This window comes from Cuculus canorus, chromosome Z (genome assembly GCF_017976375.1).
Source record: "Cuculus canorus isolate bCucCan1 chromosome Z, bCucCan1.pri, whole genome shotgun sequence".
Taxonomy (NCBI): Eukaryota; Metazoa; Chordata; class Aves; order Cuculiformes; family Cuculidae; genus Cuculus; species Cuculus canorus.
The window spans coordinates 75,042,002-75,056,504 of NC_071441.1; the positions used below are offsets into that span (position 1 = coordinate 75,042,002).

The 14,503-nt window shown below is 42.7% G+C and overlaps 1 protein-coding gene across 1 annotated transcript in view; it reads right to left on the reverse strand.

The window, feature by feature from the left end:
• Window positions 1-12,159, reverse strand: part of ST8SIA5 (ST8 alpha-N-acetyl-neuraminide alpha-2,8-sialyltransferase 5) — an 82,707-nt gene extending 70,548 nt beyond the window's left edge. The window contains exon 1 of the mRNA XM_054055192.1: window positions 12,024-12,159. The gene's annotated coding sequence lies outside the window, so the exon portion shown is untranslated. The remainder of the gene's footprint in view (window positions 1-12,023) is intronic.
• Between the last annotated feature and the right edge of the window lie 2,344 nt (window positions 12,160-14,503).

Consider the following 14,503-nt stretch of genomic DNA (forward strand, 5'->3'; position numbering starts at 1 on the left):
AAATCCAACAGCTCCCTCCCCGCCTCTGACCTCTGCCTCCCAGCTTGGGGAAGTTGTCAAAGCCCTTTTCTCCTCCCCTCACACTTTCTGCACCGGCAGCCTGGTCTGCGCACTGTGTTACTGTTTGCATGCTACCCTGGGGCTACACAGCAGCTCCTGACCCTGGAAGAGATTAAATAATAACATTTTGGGTACCAAAAATTATACCAATAATTCTTTGATTATCCTACATCTGCACAGTTGCTTAATGAAAGTGCATCATCTGGTCTAACAGACTATAATTAAAATATATACATAAAATATATATGTGTGTATATATATATATACTTACACACCCCAATTTCTCGAGCATTTCCAACTGGCTGTTCGAGACTACATTATTTTATGGAAATGTTCATGATATGCCAGGAGAGAATGGTTTTATAATGACTGAAGATAACATGCAGTATTAAAAGTAGTACAACCTGGCCTGAGCTGGTCTTGCCAACAGAAAAAGTAAAGCTATCCTGCCCTCAGCTACATGTCTGGTTGTTGCACTGCTCCTTCCCTTGTACAGGAGCAGTGTTTGCATGGATGCGTCGTGACTATCGGAGAGGCAATCCCGTTTAGAATAAACCCAGCAGAAAAAGAATTTTCATGTGGATCAGCTTCAGGTTCACCACACTCCCAGAAAAACAGGAGAGGGGGTGATACATGGGAGGAAAGAGCAGGGAAGCTGGAGGTGAAGTGGTGAGAAAAATGGGGTGTCTTAGCAGCAGTGCTGACTTTTGTCAGCTGAAAGTGTTTGCGAAATGATGGCCTGAATAAGTGACTTGTGGCATTTTCAAGCAAGCCCTGCTGAAACCTTTGGATAAAACTGCATCGCGTCTTTCTACTTTTGCACAGGGCAAGCTGATTTTCCAACAAAACCAGTCTGTTCAAGTAGTCAGAAGGATGAAGGCATGTCGCACAAGTGGCCAGGACAAAAAGCCTAAGAGCCATGTAGAGATGGGGGATCTGAACCACGAGAGAGCTACTGCCTCACTGTGTAACCTTGGGAGAGGCGCTTGGCCTCAGTTTGCCTCAGCTGGAGTGCTGGTGGGGAGGGACACGCGGGTGCACACGCCTGACAGCGTGATGCTGTGGCTGAACTAGGCTTTGCCCAATGCTATGTAGCTGCTCGTGGGCAATTACGTACAAAATCACAACAGCGATGCTAGAAAGCTCCGGGCATCTTCACCAGATTTTGCTGGCCGTTAATCCAGCAGAAGGCTGCTAATGGTATCTGATCGCTTTCTTTGCGCTACTGCTATTTAAGGTCACTCTGAAGGACACAAACCCTTCTGTGTTTTACAGTGTGAGATTCAGGGGAAATAATAACCACGTGTCTTAGAGAATGAGTTCTCGTAATTACTATAAACTAACGAGACATGAATTTTATTTTTTAAGTCTCCGGCTATGAACCGAAAAGGAATTAACTCTTCAAAAGAAATAATCCCTGATGAGAAATAAAATACCAAAGTGGATGAAGAATTAATTCACGACACTTGCATTACTAAAACCCCCTGACTATGAACCTACAAAGCTCTACTGCACTGCAGCTTTTGTGGGTCCACCTGGCATCATGCACACAGAGAAGTGCACAGCGTTCACTGAAGAGTTTGCAACGTGCCAGTGCACAGCAAAGATTTTCACTGTGGGTCAGAGAGGGATGTACCAGCACAGGAACAAGGGCAGCCAGCAGTATGCTTCACATCACCCAAGCACTGAGAGGACCAGACCTGCCAGATCCAGCTGGTCAAACTTTCCATACCAGGAGCTGGTATCAAGCTAAAGGCTCTTTCAGTCTAGGGTTTGCATGATGACTTTCAGTGCAGTTATGCAATGGCCAGCACTGGCTAGGCTGAATTACTGTGATTTTCTCCTTCTCAGCAAAAGTAACAGACAGAAGCTTCATTGCCTGATTTCAAAAGACCTCACACAGCAACATACAACCACTAACTTCAACTTTTGCTTCAGTGTGGCTTTAATGTTAAAGGGAAACGGAGTTATCTCGCAGAGTCAGAAGAGCCAACTGTCACGTGCAAAAAGAGCAAAAATAAAGCCTGGCTAAAGGAAGAGAGGCAGAACTCTGCCTTTCTTGACCTTTGGCAGCTCCTTTCATAGTCCTAGAAAGGGTTAATCTGACTCAAAAAGGATGGTGAACATCACCATATGGGTTAGTTTGCAGAGATGTAGCTGCCCTGCAGATAAAGACAGTGATGGTAAGATTGTGTTGTTCGGTATGCCTACCACTGCCTGCCTTCCTGTTTGTCCCCAGGAGGGGTTAAGCAAAAAGCTTGGAATTATCCCTCCTGCCCTGCATAATTAAAACTCTCGAAGAGTAGGTATCTATGAGGAGCTGATGAAGTCATTTGGTCTGTTCAGCCTGGAGAAGAGGATACTGAGGGGAGATTTCATCGAAGTTTAATGGGAAAGAGGAGGAGGAGCAGGCACTGATCTCTCCTCCCCAGTGACCTACGATAGGACCTGAGGGAATGGCAGGAAGATGTGCCAGGGGAGGGTTAGGTTGGGTGTCAGGGAAAGGTTCTTCACCCAGAGGGTGGTTGAGCACTGGAACAGCTCCCAGGGAAGCAGCCACAGCGCCAAGCCTGAAAATATTCCAGAAGCATTTGGACAATGGACTCAGACACATGGTGTGAATGTTGGGGTTCTCCTACACAGGGACAGGAGTTGTACACCATGATCCTTGGGAGTCCCTTCCAACTCAGGACATTCTATGATTCTATGAGTCTATGTCTGAGAAGCTAAGAGGGTATCTGGAAACCAGAGGCAGCAGCTAAAGTGCATGAACCAGACAGAGAGAAAAAATCCCCGTTCCACAGAACGTCTCCAGTACTGGGAACAATGACTCAGGTCTCCCACATCTCTTAAAAGCACACTGCAAACACATTTTAAAACACATTTTTAAACATTTAAAAATCAGATTACTTTATTACAGGCCAGTGAACGTTCAGAGGGAAAACGAACTACCTCATATAGCAGGTGAGTCTCACTATTTAAGTCAAATACCATTTTTTATATGGCTTGCAGTCAAAGGAGGTTCCAGTTGGTGCACTGAATCATACCTTCATAAGAACATAGGACAGCAGTGTAGTTGAGTGCAAAATTTGATAGGAAAAAAGGAGTGAACTGACTATGATGATCCCTGCTGTAAGTGTGTGTGATTAACCACAGCTAATGGTTTTAGAATAGCAGGTCTGAGGATTAAAGTATTATGTAGGCTGAAAGCAACATGTCACATCTCTAAAATTACTTAGATTTGTATCGTTAGGGTCAGTTCTTAAGTCCTCATTCACTAATGAATACCTCCACCTGAAATCTAGTTAGCGTTTAGGGTTACTCACTCACTTTCACAGGCTTCTACAAGAGATCCTGCCTCCAACTCTGCTTTATCACATTTCCTCATTCGTACTCTTCAAATCCTACCTTGATGGTTTCCCTGGGAAACAATGAACTCCTCACATGTAGATTAAGGAGAACTACAAAACCTATTTCTTCTGTACATGGATAATTCTTTACACAAAATCGTAACGCGATGTCCATTCACTCAAATATATTAATTGTAAATAATATACCAGATTATCAGACTACTTTCTGACAATAAAAAAAGCATTAAAATATACCCAGCTCCAAAATTTCATGATCCTAACGTCATCTTTCTACATGTCTGACTTCCAGAGTTCAGGCACTAGACTGCTTTACCTGTGTGACTTCACGTTGTTTAATGCATATAACGGAAATTAAATTTTCTGGGTGCCAAATTGCACAGAGAGAAAAAACCCATGTTTATTAAAAGTAGTGAATAAAAAGTCAGGTTAACGCTCAATCTTGATAGCAGTAATTCCATCTACTTCTAGTTAAGACCATCTATTGTGCTTTTTTCCGAACTGAAATTTGAAATAAAACAAGTCCAATTTCCCTTCTGGAGGAAACGTGCGCTGGGTCTTGCCATGGGCCTGCTCAGAACACATGTGTGCTGTGTAAGATTCAGAATTCATTTGATTGAACGTTAGCTCTCTGAGTGATTGATCTCTAGAAGAGCTCTTCAGCAGGCTCCTGCTACAGGCAGCAGAAGAAAACAGGCATCTCCGGAAAGGTTTCGTTGCTTCTTAAGGTAGTCAGGCAGGTGAATAAGCCATTGGGTGTGCTTCGCTCTCCCCACCAACTACAGAAAGTGTTTAAATGACTAGCTTAGACTAGAGAACTAACTTTACAACTAAAACTAAATGAGATTAACCCCACCTTGATTCAAATCTCACCAAAGATTATGCAGAAACTACTATTACTATTCTTGAGCTTTGGTTCTTTACATTACTGAGAGGTGAATAAGGCTTAACTCACTTCTTTTTGACACCTCTGTAACAACTTTGACTCCTACTCAAATGTAAACTGAGGCACCATGAGTCTGCACAATGGTGCAGAAGGGTGTGTAACATTTTATGTTTCTGTTATTCTCTGATTCTACAATACATGTGGCCATTGGAAATATATTGCACCCTCCTCCGTCGCCATGTCCCAGGTTTCACTTCATCCTTCCTCTGTCTTTGTAGCCTGGTGGCTGGGCTTAGCTCAATCCCTTGGGAAGTGAACTTCCATGTCTGTGGTCTCCAAAGTGGCTCGATGCCCACAGCACAGATCTATCTGTAGAAAGATTTGTCCCCAAGCCAAGGGCCGCTTAAAGCACTCAAGAGTTACAGTGACTTGCTCACGACCTGTCAGGTGGAAGGGGCAGAGCCAAGACTGCGACATCTAACGTGGATTAAACCCAATATACAAATGACACTGTTACCAGGCCACCTTCCTCCCTTCTTATATCTCTGTTTAAAATTTCTTTCCTCTTTAAAAGGCATTTCTAGCTTTCACTAGTAGGGAAAGAAACCAAGAAAACTGGATGCATTCACTTAAAAGTCATCACTTAATTTAAATGTCACTGTTTAAAATTCCATCATCACCTAAAAACTCCAGGAAGAAAGAATCATAAAATCACAGAATGTTTTTTGTTGGAAGGGACCTTAAAGCCCATCCAGTTCCACTCCCCTGCCATGGGCAGGGACACCTCCCACTGCATCAGGCTTCTCAAAGTTCCATCCAGCCTGGCCTTGAACACCACTACGACTGGGGCAGCCACAACTTCCCTGGGCAACCTAGGCCATCTTCATCGTGAAGAAGTTCTTCCTAATGGCTTATCTCAGTCTTCCCCCTTCCAATTTAAAGCCATTGCCCCTCCTCATGTCACTCTATGCCTTTGTAAAAAGTCCCTCCCCGGCTTTCTTGTAGCCCCTTCAGGTACTGGAAGGTTGCAATAAGATCTCCTTGGAGCCTTCTCTTCTCCAGGCTGAACAACCCCAACTCTCTCAGCCTGTCCTTGTATGGGAGGTGATCCAGCCCTTGCATCATCTTTGTAGCCTCCTCTGGACCCGTTCCAACGGCTCCTAATGCTTCTTATGTTGAGGATTCCAGAACTGGACACAAGACTCCAGGTGGGGTCTCACCAGAGCAGAGCAGAGGGGCAGAATCCCCTCCCTCCCTGCTGGCCACGCTGCTTTGGATGCAGCCCAGGACACGGTTGGTTTCTGGGTTATGAGCGCATGTTGCTGCCTTATGTTGAGCTTCTCATCAATCAGCACCCCAAGTCCTTCTCCTCAGGGCTGCTCTCAATCACATCATACCCCATCCTGTACTGAAACTGCAGGTTGCCCCAACAATAACAAATGGTTATCAAGCTGGAGAAACTTTAGGGAAGGAATGGTGAACAAGAAAGGACAGACTGAGGGCATCAATACTGCCAAATACTCCCTGAATTATGGAATTATTAAGGTTGGAAAGACCTCTAAGATCAAGTCCAACCATCAGCCCAACTTCACCATGCCTGCTAAACCATGTCCTGAAGTGCCATGTCTACACACTTTTTGAACCCTTCCAGAGATGGACACTCCACCACTTCCACGGACAGCCTCTTCCAACGCTTCACCACCTTTTCAGTAACGATTATTTTCCCAATATCCGGTCCCCTAGTTTAAGATCAGGGTGGCACATCCACTGAGCTCAAACTTTGAGATTCCTTGTCTAAACTGATTTAAAATCTCATTCAGAGAGCCCAAAACTCATACAATTACAGGTTACCTTATAATGGAAGGAACTTCTGGAGTTCCTCTAGTCCAACCCACCACTCAGAGCATGGCCTACTCCGAAATCATGACAGCTTGCTGTAAGCCTTCTCCAGTGATTTTCTGAGTACCTCCAAGGACAGCAATTCCACAGTCTCTCCTAGCAGGCTCCTGTAATATTTGAATGAATGCTCCCAGGACTCCACTTAGTAAATTTGCCTTGAAATTCTACAAAACTTTTGTAATTTGTCTCCAGAAGGATCTTCTTTCCTCTCTTTCTAACAACGAAATGCTGCCAAAAATAATTAAACACTGAAAAAATAATATAAGAAATAATTTGTTACGTGGATCAGAAAATCCAACAAGTTTTGAGGTCTGGGACCACAAGCCATTTGCTTTTACCCCTAGCTGAAACCATTTCTTTCGGTCAGATAACAAAAAGCTGCACTGCAGGTGGGATTAATTTACCTATCTAATAATAACTCTCAGTCTGTTCTAAGCCTTAACAGATGTCAAAAGCTCAGATGAAAAGCAGTAGGAGCCATGCCATTGCTGAGCTCAAAATGTTTTGCAAGAAACAATACTCTACAGTTAATGGTGATTTTAATTCCAGAGCATAGGCCACAAAATGCAGTGGGTTACACCAACATTTAACATAGCAACAATTCCAAGTTTCATCACAAACAATGCCAACTCTGGCAAAATAGATCTATTGAGATGCAAAGGGGGTAGATCTCCACAGTACTTTGAAACTGAGGATTTTATTATTAGCTATCTAACCGGATAGAAAATCAATTTCAGCTGCAGGTCTAGGAAGGTGAACATGCTAAGAAAATTCCACTGGTTTGAAGTCTTATTTCCAAAAATTGGATATGCACTCAAATGGAGGTTCTTAGCATATATATGCTTATTTTTACATCATAAGTACAAATGCAGATATCCACTAAAACTGAATTATATTTGTTTCTCTTTCCAGAACAGAATGTTGCGCTCCAGAATTGTCAGAAAGTACACAACTCAAGCAAAGAAAGAATATTCGCAGAGTCATAAAATCACAGAATGGTTTGCGTTGGAAGGGACCTTAAAGATCATCCCTGCTGTGATGGGCAGGGACATCTCTCACTAGAGCAGGTTGCTCCAAGCCCCATCCAACCTGGCCTCGAACACCTCCAGGGATGAGGCAGCCACAGCTTCTCTGGGCAACCTGGGCCAGGGCCTCACCACCCTCACAGGAAAGCACTTCCTAAAATCTCATCTCAGTCTCCCCTCTTTCAGCTTAAAACCATTCTCCTCAGCCCATCCCTGCACTCCCTGATCAAGAGTCCCTCCCCAGCTTTCCTGGAGCCCCTTTCAGTACTGGAAGCTGCTCTAAAGTCCCCCCCCAACCTTCTCTTCTCCAGGCTGAACTACCACAACTCTCTCAGCCTGTCCTTCTACTGCAGGTGCTCCAGCCCTCAGATCATCTTTGTTGCCTCCTCTGGACTCACTCCAAATATTCATGTCCTTCCTGTGCTGAGGACTTAAGAACTGAACCCAAGACTCCAGGTGAGGTCTCATGAGAGCAGAGTAGAAGGGCAGAGTCCCACCCCTCGCCCTGCTGGCCACGCTGCTTTGGATGCAGCCCAGGACACAGTTGGTTTCTGGTCTGCAAGTGCTCATTGCCGGCTCATGTTGAGCTTCTCATCTGCCAGGACCCCTAAGTTCTTCTCTTCAGGGCTGCTCTCAATCCATTCTCCACCCAGCCAGTATTTGCGCTTAGGATTGCCTTGACTCAGGTGCAGGACTTCACACCTGACCTTGTTGAATTTCATGAGGTTCACCCAGTCCCATCAATCAAGCCTGTCCAGGTCCCTGTGGATGGCATCCCCTTCTTCCAGCATGTTAACCATGCCATACAGCCTGGTGTCATCAGCAAACCTGCTGAGGTACCCTCAATCCCACTGTCCATGTCTGCAACAAAGATGTTAACCAACGCTGGTCACAATACTTACTCTCCCTTTTATCTGTTGACAAAAGCCCCTTACTAGGTTACTGAAAAACATATCAGAATTGAAATATTAAAAGTAACAGAATTTTTAAATTAGTCAAAGAATAAATATAATTGAAAAATAAGAAATTGCTTTAAAAGAGGAGGTAGGAGTTAATAATTTAGAGACTACAAAACACCAAAGACTTGCCAGGATCACATGGAACACACAGTCCCTCCAACAAAGATGATCACGCGTAATTTTTACATGTAAAATCACTTATGGGATATTGACAGAAGGAGTAGCAGAACAAAACTGATAACTGAGCACATAGTTCTCACGTTGCCAGGAAAAACAGGCCAACAGCTATTTCCTTCTCAGATCTCAAGTCAGGATATATATAACCAAGTTCACAAGTTGGAATTGCTGATTTGCCCAGTGTTATACGTCCAAAAAGAGGCATTTTGCTAAAACCACACGAGTAGCTAAGAATGCAGAAATGCTGCCAGTATTCAAACTTGTCACACAGAAAGATGCTCTTCTAACTTAGCATTAAATGTCAAAGATGATAGGATAAAATTTTGCTTTAGAGGTTGTACTTCTTCAGTTTTTGAAAAACAGAACTAAAAGTCCCCTGGTAAGTCTACATTCTCACCGGTTAGACCTGATGGGATTTTTAGTAAGCTATTTATCTTGTACTAATTAAAGATAGTTTTCCTAACAGAGAGTGTAATTACAATTATAAACAATAGATTGAAGTATTTTAGACTCATAGAATCACCAGGTTGGAAAAGACCTCTTGGATCATTGAGTCCAACCATTCCTACCTTCCTAAACCATGTCGCTGAGCACCTTGTCTACCCATCTTTTAAATACCTCCACAGATGGGGACTCAACCACCTCCCTGGGACCGTAGGCAGTGTGGTCCCACAAGACAACAGGCACTATCCTGTTTTGGGGAATGAAAGCCTAGTTGCATGAGCCATGCCACTTGCACCAGCTAGGTGAAGGCCTAGGGTGGCTTCATGTACCAGCAGAGCTGCGGTCTACCTCACTTGGACTCATCAACAAAGTGCCATGGTCCATCCAATTCCCCTCCCTCCTTGCAGTCAAGGGCTTTTTTACAACAATCCTTTTGACATCTTCATAGCCAAACAGTAAGAATCACACTCTTGTAAGGCAAAGGCATCCTAATTCTGTGGGGGATCATTGTAAAGTTGATAAATGAATCCTAAGGGTTATAACTGAGAATGATGAGCAAATGCAGTAAAAAGTAGTTTTCTTGGTCTGTGACTGTGAATTCCATTTGAGCAGTTCACCTGACCCGCAACACATCCTCTGGCACCCTCTTTCCCAGTAATGAACTCTTGATTACATCACCGTCCTGTCACTTTCAGTGACTGAATAAGCCTCCCACATCCCTGTTTAAAAAATACCTTATAAGGGAAAGCTGACCAGAAAAGGAGCTAGATGTAAAACTATGATGCTAGCATTCCCAGCATTCAATAAAAAGGGATTAAAAGGGGTTATTCTAACTAAATCCTATACCAATACTGTCTATAGCACCAAAGCTGTACTGGTACAGCTGTCAAACCTCTAGACAGGTAGACTTGAGCTCTAAAAGCTATCTGGCAACTTTACTACAGCCTAAGTTTGTCCCTTCATTCACGCATGGCTCCCCGCGTGTCATCCAGAGTATCTCATGTCTGTGGGTCAGAGGATGAAAAGCCCACCCTATTTCATGAGACAGACTGTTTTCCATTTTTCCAAGTTTCCTTTTCCATGTAAATCCTGGAGGTCAGAGACTCCTAGCTGCATCTCCTTTATCACATTCAGTGCAGTCAGTGAGAAACCTGCAAATATCACAAGACCTTTTAATGAAAATTCCCTGGATCCTGAGCAACTCAGTATTTTCAAAGTGCTTCTATATCTTTGAAAGGCAACGCTATATAAATGCAAATACTGACTGCTCTCGTTTTCTCTCTTTCCCTGATAGGAAAACACCGCTGTTTTTCAATACTTTAGAAAGACACACTTGTGCCTAAAATATGAAACGGATTTATAAAAATAAATTAATATTACAGTAAACAGAGTAGCAGCCAACAATAAAATCGCTCTGCAAAAGCAGATATTTTCTTTGCACAGCCTATAAGAATTGAGGTCTAGAGGAAACTAACACAAGTAAGAAAAAAAACTGTCATTTTTAAATATCTTAGTCAAAAATAGTTGTAGTCTTTCAAAACCACAGTGTATTCACGTATTCCCCTGCTTTAGGAATCGTAGAATTACTCTAGAAACAGCTTTAGACACTTCTGTACACTGATCCAAAACCAAGCATATTTTGGCCCTGTCTATCACAAAATTTGGATCATTTTTGAGCAAAAATCAAGTTGTTTGGTTACTGTTAATTAAAAATACTACACCTAATTAATCCACCAAATACATCATTCTGATATAACTGTAAAAAAGCTTTTGAGAAGGTAGTTATGGACATAATCATCCTGGCCTTCAGCCCAGAGGGAGGGTGCAAAACAGCACTGAGCACAGGGGCTGGACATTTAGTTCTTCAAAGCAAAGCTGTAGTAGGACACAAAGGATGCATCATGCATTAACTGCAGGTACTGCAGCCTGTGTTTCTGGTTTCTGCATTCCTGCAGGAATACCTAAGAATTCTTTCTGCTCATGGAATAAAAAAGCACTAAATGAAACAAGCTGCATTTTCTCTACTGAAGTTTATCTGGGAAGTCCTGGTTTGTCATATTTTGAAATCTTAGCTTTTATGTTTTTCCTGTGGAGTTTCAGCACTTTTAAAAACCTTGCATGTAACTAGAGCGTGTAATGTAAGAGAGGTGCAGTGCTGATAGCGTTCTCTCCTGTATGTGATGGAAAGATTCATTATTGCGGCCTCCCAACATGCTGGTGGATAGTGGATACTAGATCCTAGGTAAGAGATTTACTTGGAAACAGGAAATAAGATCTTAACTCTCTTCCTTCAAGGGCAGAGCCAATGTCACTTTTGCAGGGTCAGATGCTACAGTACTTTCTTCTCCCATTCCCACTCACATACTGGATGATTTGCACTGCTGTTTAGTTTATCGGGGTCTCGTATGACCTGCAGCCTCAGCAAATGCCCTGATCACTCATCCCTAAAGCTCATGCTCATGCTAAAATGACTATTCATTTGATTAACTCGGCAGCATCTGCACAGTGCTCAAACACTATTTAGGTAGCACAGGAAAAAACACCCTCCAACCCCAGAGAAGTCAAGTTGAGGCAAATCATATCTGAGTCAGATTTAATAGGACTTAATTTCACTTCTGGTTTGTTTACACTTCATCACACAGTCAGTTTCCATTAAGATCCCTCTTTATTTTCTAATTCTATAATTCCACACCATTCTCTTAAGATATGAAATTATTAATAGAGTTAGTTAAATACTCCAAGATTTTTTTGCAACTATGTTCAGTGCAGGTGTTAACAGCTTGCTAGCACGCCTAAAGGAGACAATCTAAAGCACAAATAAGTTCAGCAGCTAACTGTAAGCGATCTGCTTGCAATCCTCTCTCTCCTAGCCATGCATGCATGTTACAGACATACCATGTCTACCCCTGAATTCTCATTTTCTCGCACAAAAATGGATTTTACTTTTTTTCTGTTAAAAAAACACCATTTGAAAATGAATTCTTTTGTGTATGAAGTTGATTCACAATTTTTAACAAAGACTTTAATGCAGATCACTACAGATCTAGATTTTCTGCAAAGGTTTGCACAAATGTATCAGAAACCTGTTTTAGAGAGAACAGCACACCCCAGCTGCAAGAAACCCAGCCAGACCAGGACAGCAGCAGCAGCAAACAGATGTTTCCCAATCAAACTGCCCCATATTTTGCTGTGGTTACCCATTTACCTTGTACACATGCTGTGGCTGCCCTCCTGTATAGCCCTTTCTCTGTTTCTCCTCCACTGACACTCACGGACTTCTGCTTCTTTCTCTCTTTCAATTGCGGGCTGTCCTCCTCTTTCACCTTCCTTAAGCATCAAGCCAGACCCAGCCTTCACCTCCGCATCACAGACAGCTTCCACCAATGCTGGGTTTCAGTTTCCTCCTGATGTCAAGTTTCAGCCCAGCCCACGAAACCCACCCCCTGCCTTGGATCCTGCATCATGAGCTGGAAAGCCCTCCTGTGCTTCAGACTTTGTAGGGAAACAGTGGTTTTATGCACTCTGCATTTTACGTCCTATTTCTTTTTTAGCGTTTCTTCTCTCTTTTGCAATGAAAAACAGCTGTTTGTGTTGGGGGAAGCCTCTTTCTTGAGATAAATCCTTGCCTTTGCTCGAATCAGTTCTTTCAGTTATTCTAGTGGTGCTGAGATCTCTTGGGGTGAATTAAACTTCTCTAAGGAGAATTAATACTATCAAGCTTTATTTTTGCATCTAAAAGAAGCACTTACAAACATAGAATCACAGAACTGTTCAGCTTGGAAAAGACCTCTAAGATCACCGAGCCAAACAGTAAACTTAACACTGCCAAGTCCACCACTAAAGCATGTCCCTGAGTTATTTAAGTTATTTAGACTGTCTTTGAAGAGGTTTACTTCTCCTAAAAGGTGGACAAGAGTCTAAATCTAAAACTCCAAGTCAACGTGATTTTTGAAAAGCAGAAAAACCAAGACAGAAGACTTCTTTCCTGCATAATTTCGAGTTAAAAGCTGAATCTTGCAAGGTTAATCTTGCAAACTGTCTTATGAGTAACTTAAACACTGTGCTGTTTGGGGTCACTCACATCAGTACAGTGGTAACACAAAATAGGTTAAAATTGGCAGGATCTGGGCTATTAGGTTAGTTGCTAATTGAGGACAGGACTGCCTGCTACTGTTTGTTTGACACACAGCACAAAGCAGCTTTCTGCTCCTGCTAAAAGCCTCCAGGTGGATCTCCAGTAAGACTGAATAATAACAACAGTGATTGCCAGTGACATCTGGAGCAATGTCCCTGCCTTATCAGTTCTCCATCATGTTTTACACCTCCAATCAGGTTCGAGGTTTTAAAGCTGGATGAATGTGCAAGCTCGGTTAGATACACTCACACAGATAAGATGATAGGCAAGAAGTTGCACTGCAGGACTCCTCCGTTTGTGGTGCAACGTGTGATCTCTGTAATTCTGTCATAACTTATCAGTTTACTTGACATTCCCACTTAGAATGTGCTTTCCCCAGGCTCTAGGCAACCCTTTCTGTTTAAAACACACCACCAATAAATCTGGACTGTAATACAGAGAAACTAATGACGATTCCGTACTCTGACTTTCCCATTGATAGACAAGACCTCCGAAACGAGATACATTTGCAGGATTCCCTGGGAGAAAAGGGAATAGGAAATATAAAATGTTTCACTCATTATGCAGTTTTCACTCAAGTATGCAGTTGACGGAGAAGAGTCAGTGGTCTTGAGGAGCTACCAGCACCTGGTCTCCATACTAAACTCACTGAAAGCTTTTGGGAATGGTTCTCATAATTTCTTATGATAGAGTTGGGTTTTATCAGAGTTGTGCAGCCTTGCTATATGCATTTATCCCATCCTTAATTCACCACCATCACCACTAGGTATCAGTGAGCCAGCAGAAGATAGACAGAAGGGATTATAAACTCCTTAAGGTGACATTTCTGAATGCTTCAGAGTTCTGTCTCTTCCCACAGAAAAGGCAGTAAAAAGGAAAGGGAGAACACTGTTTTATCAGATCCTGAGATCACGGAGAAATTGCAAATTCAGAGTGTGTATCTCAGGCATGATTATTTACAGAGAAATATCCCTCAAAGAAGCAAAGCAGATTAAATGCGGAAGATGTCCCTGACCGTGGCAGGGGGATTAGAACTGGGTGATCTTTAAGGTACCTTCCAACCCAAACCATTCTACAATTGAAAGACATCAATATTAAAAATGTTGTAAAGGTACACATGCAGGCTACTGACGAGATCCAGTGCCTATGAGCAGTGACAAGATAAGCTCCTACTGCTTCCAGTGGAAATTGTTATCAACATAGCAGTGCCCACTCTTACCATTTGAAAACCTTGATACCTTCGTTTGCTCTGGTTCTGAGGCACGACTCTGACCACAGAGAAAAACATTAGAATATACTCAATGCAATAGAATCATAGAATAATAGAATAATAGAATAATAGAATCATAGAATCATAGAATCATAGAATCATAGAATCATAGAATCATAGAATCATAGAATAGTTTGGGTTGGAAGGGAGCTTAAAGATCATCCAGTTCCAACCCCTCTGCCATGGGCCGGAACACATCCCACTAAATCAGGCTGCCCAAGGCCCCATCCAACTTGGCCTTGAACACTGCCAGGGATGGGGCAGCCACAGCTTCCCTGGG